The sequence below is a fragment of the Theobroma cacao genome, chromosome 2, assembly GCF_000208745.1.
Source record: "Theobroma cacao cultivar B97-61/B2 chromosome 2, Criollo_cocoa_genome_V2, whole genome shotgun sequence".
Lineage (NCBI taxonomy): Eukaryota > Viridiplantae > Streptophyta > Magnoliopsida > Malvales > Malvaceae > Theobroma > Theobroma cacao.
Genome location: NC_030851.1, coordinates 8,867,083 through 8,878,898, shown reverse-complemented (window position 1 = coordinate 8,878,898; position 11,816 = coordinate 8,867,083). Strand labels below are relative to the sequence as shown.

General features: G+C 33.0%; 1 pseudogene; it reads right to left on the bottom strand.

Moving 5' to 3' along the window:
* LOC18608542 lies at positions 8,680–9,955 on the bottom strand (annotated as a pseudogene).

The following is an 11,816-nucleotide window of genomic DNA, read 5'->3' as shown; positions in this document are numbered from 1 at the left end:
GTAATTGATTTAAAATATTAATAATTGATTATTTAATTATTAATATTTTTATATAATTTAAATGATATTATGCTTATTTATTTTTAATTTATTTGTTTATTAAAAGTAAAAATTATAATTTATTTTATTAATAATTGATAATTTAAATATTAATTTTTATTAAAAATTGGAATCAAAAGAGAAGAGAATGAGAGAGAAAAATAATATTTTAGACAAATAAAGTTGTAATTTTTCAAACTTGTAAAAGGTTTTTTAGTCTTTATTATTTTTTGAATTTATTCCTTAACCATGGAATAGCTAATACCATAGAGGAGGGTGGTATTAGCTATTCCTTAGTTTTGGAGGATTTTGGATAATAGTCATTCCTATGGAATGGCTATTCCTTGGACTATTTCTCAACCAAATAAAGGAACCAAAATTCCTTGGGAATAAAGGGGGAATAGCTCCAACCAAACATGCTATAAGCGCACACACACCGCGTTATTAATTATTGACCTTTGGTAATGGATATAGTGAGGTGTTGCATGATGCAATGTCTCATTAAAGGTGTTTTGCGTCAGCACATGCATCACTGAAAAGAAAAAAAACAAATGTACACTTTGTTTCTTTGTAAGAAGAACAGCTAGGAAGAAGAAAGATAATCAGCATCGACGAAATTCATGTTGTTGGGAATGCAATAGCTTTGGAGGCTACCTGTCAATTCAAAGAGGATTGTTCAACTAATACTAATAGAGTTGATGAAGCACGCATACTATTCTTTGTTAAAAAACTATGTTAGAGCCTAACTGTTTTATACTTGTATCCTTCCAAAACCATCAGTCGTTTTTCCTTTTAAGATCCAAAACCAGTAGGTCTGGAATTTAAACAAATTAATGAAAGGGCGCTTAGTATTCTCTATTTTCGTTTACCCAACATGCACACACTTGCTTCGAATAGATTGCATAAACCTACAACGGCCTAGTGCCATGGGTCTATTTTCACTTGTCAGCATCGCTTTCAAAACTTCATAACATGTGGGCATCGGTCCGATTGGCCACTCAACCCAACTAGTTCAGTACAAGGATTGAGCTAGGCCCAACAATATGTCCATTCTGTTTGAAAAGGCCCTCGGCTGTCATCTTGTACTAAAAGAAATGTTGGAGTATTGTCTATAAAATCTTATACTTAAAGATATCCTTATTTGAAAAGAATAGTATTCGAATATATTTTTTTTCAAACTAAAAAAAAAGATATTATAAAAAAAAGGAAAAAGGAAAAAAATTTAAAATCGCAATTGACGAAGCAAAATCATCAGTTCCCTCAGAAAACATAGAAATCCTTTTGATCACATGTGAGGTGGTTTTAGCCTGCTATACCAACTAAACTCACCTCTCCTTATTAGATGCAATTCTAATTTTTCAAATTTCTATATAGTTAGAATCAAAAGAGTTACAAAATTCTACCCTGATGTAATATATATATATATATATATTGCTCAGCCAATCATAAGAATTTTATTAATAACATTTAAAGACAGTACATGGGAAACTCATGGGGTCCTATGAGTAGAAAATGCCTCCAAAATCACCTAGAGAGCCATATCATTTTAGCTTACAAACCCCTACACATAAGCATACATAGGATCACCACAGAAAAGGACTACCATACATCATAGCACAAATACTCAAGCAAAACAGTGCATACGTATCACCACCAAGCTGAAAATGTAAATGCCTTATCCATACTCAATTTTGCTAAAAGATATGCGAAGTTGGCCTCTCTCAAGGTATGCATAAATGTGACCATAACAATCATCTACTTTAAGACATCAATCTCAGTGAAAATGGACCATTTATCCCATGGGTTTTGATCAATATTGTTCACTTAAGATAAAGCCACCATAGAGTTATATTCAACAATTAAATTAGCTTCTACAAAAAGAAAGGATCAAAAAAATCTAAGAGCATGCAAAATTTCCATAATCTCTACATAGTTCGAATCTTGGATGCCTAAAGGCCCACAAAATACCCCAACAACATATCCATCAGAGTTTCGAAGCACTCCACCACATCTTGCTTGCCCAGGTTTACCTTTAGCAGAACCATCAATATTAAATTTGAACTCCCCTTCACCTCGGGGCTGCCATGGAATACCAAATCTGTTATGCAATGGTATTCTTCTTGTGTTAGAACACCATGGATCCATGTACCATCCAATATCATCAATTGAGGACTTACCCTCACAAGGATGAGATCCAAAACATAGAGCAAGTCTTAATAAGAAAAAAATATTTAAGTACCATTCCATACCTTATTGTTGAAAATGGACTCATTGCATGCAAGCCATAACGACCATAAGGTTGCTCCACAGACAATCATCCACCTTGGGCGTAAGATCCTTGAGAAAGCATTATTAGCCCAAGATTGTAAAAAAGAAGGTATCGAACAAGGGTTGACCCATGAAAGCTTTCACCATTAAAGTACAAAGCACCATACAATCCAACTGAACTTGCAAGTAGAAGAATATGAGTACATGACTCCTCCTTTAACCCACACCACACACATCGTATCTAATCACTATTGAAATTGAAGCCTCTTGAATGTAGAAAGCATTTTGTGGGAATGGAATCAAGAACTACTAACCAAAGGAAGCATTACACCTTAAGGGGATAAAAATTTGCCACAAAGATGAGAACCATACATTTTGGTCATTGTCACTCGAATCAAGGTGTGAACAAAAAGATTTCACTGTGAAGGTCTCTTGAGGATCATGTCTCCATATGAGTTTGTCCATTTTATTCGAGACTAACATAATCCTTGCCAACATTTGGAGGAGTTCATTAAATGTTTCTCTCCTAAGAATAAAGTGCTCGTCTAAATGGAATTGTCCAAATGCCATTGTTAATTATGTCAAGAACTCTTACCTCTTTATCCACAGCTAAAGAGAAAAGACACAAATGCTATTAGCATAATGGCACATTGTCAAGAAGCCATGTGTCCATCCAAAAATATACAATGGCACCATTACTAATAAACCATCTACAAGCATCAAAGCCAACCAAGTTCTGTAAGCCACTACAAGAAGGGAGTTTGGCAATGTTACGCCACATCATGGACATTCTACTGGGGTTAGATGTCGAAGGCAACCATGAAGTTAAGCTTGGGCCATACTTCTCTAATATTAATTTGCACTAGAGAGCATTTTCTTTATTACCATATCACCATCACCAATTACCTAGGAGAGCCAAATTCTTGTGACAAAGTGAAAAGATACCCAATCCTTCATATATATATATTCTTGTATCAAACATTAGACAAATATAATGAAAATTCAATCTTATAACAAAACATATAAAATGCATTACAATTATTACTACTAGTACCTTTCAAAATAATAATAATAATAATAATAATAATAATGATAATAATTACTATTAGTATCTAAAACATCATAAATACAGTGGCAATGGGCATTTTAAGTATCTTCATTGAAAATTATGTTCATGATAAGGTGAGCTTTTCACTTGACCACTAATGGCTTAACCTTTGGCATGATGAGTCCATCTCCTTCAGCCATGTCAATTACTTCTTCACTAACTTGCTTCCACTCAAAGCACTGGATCAATGACCCCAAGGTCAAGCTCACCATACATCGAAATAGATTTTTCCCAAGACAAGACCTCTTTCCAACTCTAAAAGGCAATAACTTGTACTTGTAACTTTCTGTTTCTACATTCTCAAACCTTTTAAGCTTAAAATTTAATGGGTCATTCCAGAACTTTGGATCCCTGTGTCTAGCCCATGCATTGACCATTACGATGTGGTACATGGTATCCATTAATAGTACAGTCCTCAGATGCCAAAAGTGAAACCAGAAGAGGAGTAGTAGGAAACAGTCAAAGGGTCTCAGATATGATATTTTGAAGATAAGGTAGCTGAGAAATGTGTAGTTCATTAATCAAGTTTTCTTAGCTAACTTTAGCATCCAATTCAGCTCTAGCCTTTTCAGCACATCGGGATGATTAAGCAAAGCAGACAATGCTCATTCTAATGTAATTGCAAATAAGTCAGTTCCTCCAAACACCATAGTCTGCAGCACAAATTGATTTCGTTAAGTTAATCAAAGTACTTTGTTTCTTCAAAATGGTCATTTCATATAGCTCTAGGGAAAAGCTGGGTAGATGTAACCTCTTAATAATTAAGTTGAATGAGCAAAAACAAGCTGACAAGGACGTACGTATTTCAACTTTTTTAAGACTCAATAATGATGCAACAAGCATATCAAAATAAACTAGGAGAATTCAAACAAATAATTAGAAGAATGAATTCAACTAACCAGTATAAGTCCTTCGATGATCTGATCAGTATAATAGTTAGGTTGTGATTCTTGTAAAGAGAGTAGATGATCAATCATAATGTTTCCCATATGTTTTCTTCAATGTTCATCAATCAATCCTTGCAAAAATCCATTTAAAGTAACACCAAACCTTTGCAGTCTTTTCTCGTATCCATCGATCTAATTCAAAATGGGCACAAAATCGCCTAGATTGGCAGATCCAACACATTCAAAAACCTCTATTATAAGCTCGTTAAACTACCTTGCCTCTCCCTCATTAGCTACATCATCTTTATAATATTGCTTTCCAGCTACCATTCTCGTGATATTGTTAAATGCCAAATTCATAAGTCTCAATCTAAGTTTTACTTTTGCAAAGCCTTGATGTGAATCACGCCATAATTTTAGAAGAAATCGCCTAATTTCATCTTTCCTAATGCTTAGGAACATGCTAAGGTGGTTTGATGATAAAATCTCCGTGGCACTGATGCGACAAAGGTTCCACCAATAGATCACCATAGGGTGAGACAGTCATGATTGTGTAGTTGTACTCCAAGTGCTTGTCTACAAGGAACTTGGGATTGTTGGCTAGATTAATGTCGTTTATGGTGAAGCATTCATCGACACTTAATGGTGATGAAACCAAAACCACAAGGTGAGAGCCAAACCTAAGGGAGATTATTCAAACATATATTTTTGAAATGTTTAGGAAGGAACGGTGGATTTGAGGTTTTATAAGATGGAGGTGGCCAAGAATTAGAAGGGAATGTGGGCTTGGAGGGAGGTTTTTGCTGCTAGCTCTTGGTTTGAGCAAGAGCTTGAAACAAAGTAGCAAAATGATGGTTGAAAGAGTTGAGTAAACAACTGTGGTATCTTCCATATTGGCTTTCTTAGCTAAGTTTGATTGAATTTGACTTTATGGTGAGTACTGACTTCTAATACTGAACATATATGGATGACAACCTGATTTTAAGATGGTTGACTTAATATGGATGTTGTTTGTGGACTGTCTTTATCCTGGGTGTGGCTGTTAAGGTTGTTGGTTCGGCTAACATGGTGTTTAAATGTGATTGTTTATTACAATGTCTTTTGTATAGTTTGTGTCAAAAGTCAAAAATCAGAGAACATTAATGTATACAGACTGGGGGTTTTTAAAGTATCTTGTTCTTATTAGGGCTATTGTCTAGGTTCTGTTCATATTGATTTTCTAGGTTTGAGATCTTTTTTTATAGTTGGGAGCTGTTTTTTTATAGAAAGTAAGATCATTTCTTAAGAAAGGATTTTGACATGTTATTATCGAATTAAAGGAAAATAGGGCAAAATCATCTTGTTTTTTTCTAGATAAGCATAATTGTTCCTTCTATAATAAATATATTTTGAATTTTCAAAAAAAAATACTAAACATATATAATCTGTAAAGAAAATATTGGGAAAGTTTTTCTCGTGGTTATAAATACCGATAATTCACATTTGATAATTTTGAATCAATTTGGGTAAATTTTCCTTCAAGGGTCCATATAGTCAAGGCTAGGAAAATTTGCTTTCGAGTTATGACTTTTTCTAAAGTTGAAATAGACATTTAATTTGATAGTAAGAGACATCCACTGGTCATAGTTGAAATGAAGTCACGGATGAAGTTTGAGGATTTTGAAGCCGTTGTATTCAGCACCCCACATTTAGGCTTTTAGAAAATTCATACAAGTACAATTTTCCTTGGATGGGTCCAATTGAAATTTGATTTGATGGCTTGGTATGTTGAAATTTCATATGGGTGTGTATGTACTAAATAGGGAAATTAGAGTCATGATGCACAGAAGTTGAAGGTTGTGACTTGTGAATTACAATTCATACATATTATTTATGGTATGAATGGGTTTGGAATTGGGTCTGTCTCAAAATATCATGTTCATTTTCTATGATTATTGTCTTATTGAGGCGTTATTCTGGTGGCCATGGCCTTACTCCTAAGACCAACTACACTAGTAATACTTTCTTTGTTTTTCAAAATTTTACTTACAAGAATGGAGAGCCTGTAATTTTAGAATTTATGTAGCATGAAAACTATTTAACACGATGTCGTTGCGTCACCACCTTCGACAAGATAATAAAGCGACAAACGGTATTTTGTTTCTCTATTAATATATAATGTTTATTTATTGATTGACATTTATAGTTGTTGTTGGCTTTACAGAAAGATAAACTGCACCTTATTACTTATCTAACAACGTAGTTTTTACATACAAGATTCTTTGAGTATCTGAAGACAACTATGAAAAACTTAGAGTGGTTTTGATAAAGCATCTTTGTTACATCAAGACAAATAATTAATCAGGGACATAAACTATATAGCACTACAAAATTTTAAGCTCAAAATGCAACATGAAGAATATCAACATCCCAATACAAAACCAATACAAAACCCCTAAATTTGGACCATTTCAATGAAGGCCACTTTAGCCTAATCCCAACTTAAACTCTCTTCAGGTAAAGTAAGCCAATAGCAACTTCCTCCTTATTCCTTCACCTTCCCTCTTCTAATCTTAGAGTATAATGGCTTTAAGGATAATTTTACAATGGAACTGCAAGTGATGTCATCTTGCATCAATAGCAATGTTTAACTTGCTAATATTTTAGAACACTAAAAAGGCAGCATCACTTATGCAACTCGATAAAAGATCTCAATAATCTACAAACACATTCCGATGACAACATGTAATTAAAAGATAACATTAGACTAGTGATGTGTCTACTTGGTTGGTCTCTGGTAAGTTCACTAATAGGGGAAACCACCTATTCTATGTAAGAATCAATCTTCTAAAACTTATGTAGCCTTATAGAATAGATCTTAATAATCTTAAAACATCTTCCCATGATAGCATGAAACAAATAAATAAGATTGGAAAAGATGAAGAAGAATAAAAAAGGTTACAAGTGAGAGTGATGGATCTACTTGCTTGGTCTTTGGTAGAGGTGTCAATATGGGCTAGCCCGGCCCAAGCCCTTGTGGGTTGAGAAAATATGGGTTAGGCCAAGCCAGCCCATTTTTTACATGGGCCATCAAAATCTCAACCTAACCCACCCCTTGCTAGCCCATGGATCAGGTTGGGCTAGCCCATTTATTTTAAAAAAAAAATCATTTTTATAATTTTACCTAACAAATTTTCTATCAATAAAATTGTTCTTTGATTTAATCCATAAATTGAATAATAAAAACATATTACAAACAAATAAATTACATCAAATATAAATAAACAAATAAATTACATAAATAAATTTTAAATCTTTAACACAAACTATCATCCCACAAACATAAGTATATAACCAAATAATAAAAACTTCAAGACTCATTTATATCCTCCTTAATCATCATCCTCAAGCAAAACTTTTAAATCTTGTTTAGATAAGAATGGCTCAAGTCTAAATCATTATCAATTTATCATCTAATATTCATTGCCATAAAAGAAAAAGAGATAATAAGTTTTAATTTAAATTAAAATTATTAATTTGACAAGTAAAGATTAAAGACATTAAAATATATAAAATAAGCAATACCATTGGTAACTAAATTATCAATTTTATATAGTTAAATATATAAAATTATTAATTTTTTTTTTTTGCCCATAAGGTTGGCCCGCCCTAGCCCACCCCAACCCACTGATCTGATGGACTGGCCCATTTAGGCCTAGTTCTAATATGGGCTTAAATTTTCAAGCCCAACTCACCCCATATTTAATAAAAATAGACTGACCCAATGGGCTAGGCCCATTTTGACAAGTCTAGTCTCTAGTAAGTTCACTCATAAGGAAAGCCACATATTCTAGGCAAGAAGTAATAGTCTACGGCTTATTAGGGATAGAACAATTTCTAAAGATCTTCTAAACATGTACCAAACATGCCTATAAAACAATGGACCAAATTTATGGTTAAACTCCTCTAAAACAAGTCTATTCTCTATCATATTTTTAAATCACATGTTTATTTCAATGCTTCTGTAACAGATATAATTTATAAAGATAACTTCTCTATGTTGATTTTAAGTTCCTTGTTTGAAGCATGTCTTTTCAATATACAACAAAGGTTGAATTCTTGTCCTGATAATGATCTGCCCTAAGATATTGCTAACACATAACCTTTTGAATATGATTCAAAACCTCACTGCTTTTAGAATAGAAAATTAGCTACAAATTAACTCTTAAACCATATCCTAAAGTCAACTATACAACTTGTTTTCAAGTGTTTGCATGAAGAAATAATTAAAATCATACATCACAGATTATAAACAAAGCATAAACAATTACCACAAAAATTCCCATAATTCATCACTTTAAATCAAAAATGAAAAACTATACCTAAATCTCAAACCCCTTAAGAACATTTGGATGCCGCTTGAGCCTGTTCCTGAATCAACACAACCCTATTCAAAAACAACTCCAATTCCATAATTCTTGGATTCTTGAACTTCTTCTCCATGTCCCTCAACTTCTCTCTTTTAATCACGCTAACCATTTCCTCCGTCAGCTTTTTCATGAAAACCCCCACATGCGCCCATTGTTCCAGCTCAAAAGACTCTTCCAAGCATGGATAATCCTTCCAAAAATCTACCTTATCTTCTTCACTACCATAACTAACTTGAGTAGAAACCTCAACCTTGACTTCCTTATCTTTTTTAAAACAAGGCAATCCCAAAGTTATTACACCATTAACTTCAACCTTGCCTTAATCTTCACTGCCCAAAGTCTTCATTTTTGTCTGACTTTTATTAATCTTTTCATTAGTTTCATTACCCCAAATCTTTTTTGACAACTTGAAAGATTTATAATCATGGGGCTTTGAGAAAAAAGAATTATTCCCATTTTTCCTTTTTTCAACATTGTTTTCATACTGCTTCTTGAGTCTCCTGATTTTCTCCATCAATTGATTCTTGGACACATTAGCTTGGATCGATTGTTTGATGAAATCATAAACTCGCTCGAATCCTCATAGGGATTAGATCCTTTCTTTAACTTGTACTCCATTATACCTTTCAAAAGAGCGATCTCATCGGCAGCACTCCAAAGCTGCGGGGTCTTCAGTATCTTCACATTACCAGCATCACCGTTAGATCCTGATAAAGGTGGCTTCTTTCGTTTTAAGCTTGATTCGATGGAGGCAATAAGCTTGGGCTTAGGAGTGGACTTCAGGGTGGATTTCTAAGGCAATGTAAGGATGGGCTTAATGGTGAAGTCGGACATGTTAAGAGATGGGAAGGACTTGTTTGAGTCAGACTTGGAGTCTGAGCCATCTTTGTCAAAAATAGTCTTTTGTTTTTTCACAAGTTTTCTCTACCTTCTTCTCCTCGTCTTTTTCATCTTTTAAGGTGTCATTTTTGGATTCATCATTGTCTTCAGTAGAGTTGTTTTCTTAAGAGGATTCTTCTTCTTCATTATTATCATTTTCATTTTCAGAGGAAAAAGCAGGACGTAGGTTTTCAATGGGCTGCTTGCCAGCCATTGTAATTCTTTTCAGTTTTCAGAGAGTGATAGAAAGAAAGAAAAGTAAACAATTGAGAAGAGAAAAGGTGATGAAGGTTTATAAGGTTATATATACTCTGATTAGTAAGGTTTTGACTTCTAACCACAAAGTATATGCTTGTTGATTCCATATGTTTTTTAACATTCCTTATTCATTAATGTATAACTTCATTATTTAAGTGTGCAAGATAAAATAAATTCCCTCAATGAAATGAATGATTAAAAGTAAGATCATATAATAGATAGATTAATCAGTTAAAGTGAGAAAGATGGAAAGAGTTAGTGAAGACAAGGCTTTTGCAATTGATTATCAAAAGGCTTTAATCATGTATGGAATGGTTGGGCTACAAGTTTAAGCGAAACAGAAAAATCTTAATTAGTTAGCACTAGGCTTAATTGATTAAGAAGGTGTTGGATAAAGGAAAATAGAAATGTACTAATTGGTTAAGGCATAAGGTTAATCGGTTAGAACACAAGACTCGAAGAATCTTCAAAGTGTCAAAATTTAACTTTAAAGTGAAGATGACCATTGAATGGAACCGAATGAAGAAGTGCAAATTCAAATAATTTTTAATTAATTAAAACTTATGTTAATCGGTTAAGGCTAAAGGAAGTAAAGCTCCAATCAGTTAAGGAGAGAGTTAACTAGTTAGAAGAAGTCAGTTGAAATAGATAAGCTTAAATATAGAGATCTCTTAATCGGTTAAAGTCTCCTACAATTGATTGATGTAGAGTACTTAGCAACAAGACAGTGCAAGATAGAAAAGCTATAATTGATTAAAGCTGCTTGTAACCAGTTAGCCAAACTCTGTTTACTCTTTTGAATTTAAGCACTATGGGACAAAATAACGGCTAGAATGGCATCAGAGTTGTCCCCAACGACTAGAAACTGTCTCCCACATAAAAATCTGACTCCTTAAGTATAAAAGGAAACTCCAATAGTGAAAAAAGGTGATTGAATGAGAAGAGAGCCGTTTTGAGCAAAAAGCCAAATATCCTTCACTAAAAACACTTGTCCTTTCATTCTAATTAAAAAAAATAGGTGTTTAAGCTTGATTGTAAATCTTTCGAAATTCTGAAGAGTTCTAATTGTACTTCTTTTTCTTCTTTCTCTTGGAAAATTAGAGTGTGGGAAGCACTCTAAAGCTTATTGTAAAGGAATAGAGCTTGGTTTAGAAGCTCACCTTGTAAAAACTTAATGGACGCTGTTAATTCCACTGGTATAGTAAAGTTGGATTAAAAATCTTTGATTGTGAGATCAATGTAGTAGATGTAGGTTAAAGGGATCAAACCACTATAAATAGTATTGCATTGTCCACTTCTTTCTCCCCTTCCTTACTTGGTGTTTTTTAGCTATCACAAGTTTTACATCCATCTCCCTCTAATTGGTTAAAAGTTCTATCACTCGAAAAGGATTGATCTTTAAAATTTTTAATGCTATTCACCCCTCCTCTAGCATTCCAACAAAACCAACAATGTCAGCTTTCTTTCTTTCATTTTTTCAAAAATAGCTACATGCAGAATAATAATTTCTTTTTCTTTTTCTTAAAGCACCTTAAACCATTGCCTTTAAAATGAAAAAATAAATTTTGTCCATTTCATTGGATATCACAATTTGTAAGTTGAAAATTTTGAAGGAAAAATGGTTAAATTAGAGGAGATTGTTACACTTTGGTTTCAAATTACTTGAAAAATATTTTTTATTAATTAAAAAAACTCTTATTTAAAATTTTAAATGCGAGATTCGTGAAACTTGCACCAGTCTACCTCTAATTTTTAAAATGAACCAACTTTAGACTTCAGAGTAATTTCTAAATTCACACATTACAGAAAAATCTTACCTTCAATAAAAATTTAAAATACATGTTCATTATTTTTTTCATCATATATCCTTTTAAAGCAAATTAGAAATCGTGATAACTCAAATAGGCAAATTTCAAAATATTAAAATAATAAATATTTAAAAACAATAATAATATTTATCCAAATAAT